Below are 611 nucleotides of genomic sequence, written 5' to 3' on the forward strand. Positions count from 1 at the left end.
ACTACCAATGAGGAGGATGCAATCTATTTTCCTTCAACACTTTAGCAAACTACATTTAAAGGATTTATTTCTTATGTGTTGGTATAACAATCAAAGTGGGCAATCACGCAAACACACATACACCTTTGTTGGATCTGTAACAATCATGCATATATTTTTAAATGTCTCTTTAACAACAACCCTTCTACTCTCCCATTTTGGATTTGATAACAACTGTCAAAACAAGCAATTCACCTAATAGACTGTAACAATCATCTTCAAACAAACCTTCCCATGCTACTTGAGGGGCAGAGCAGAAAAGTGCCACTTCTTAAATTATGGGCAATTACTAATGCTGATTTGTTATAAATGAAGCTATCAAGCTCATACATAAACTATAATATGGATATCTATTAAACTCAAAATCTATGAAGAAAATATACATAGGATAATGAACAATATTCAGAATACAATACAATAATCATGGTAATACATAAAATACCAATCAAACCCATGCACAGTCACCCACAACTAGACTACTGGTTATAGAGGGTTAAAAGGGCAGACCCCACACATTGGTTTATTCACTAAATTTGCCGGTTTGTCACTTTCACCACACAGAAGCTGTTATC

This window comes from Penaeus monodon, chromosome 32 (genome assembly GCF_015228065.2).
Source record: "Penaeus monodon isolate SGIC_2016 chromosome 32, NSTDA_Pmon_1, whole genome shotgun sequence".
NCBI classification, from domain to species: Eukaryota; Metazoa; Arthropoda; class Malacostraca; order Decapoda; family Penaeidae; genus Penaeus; species Penaeus monodon.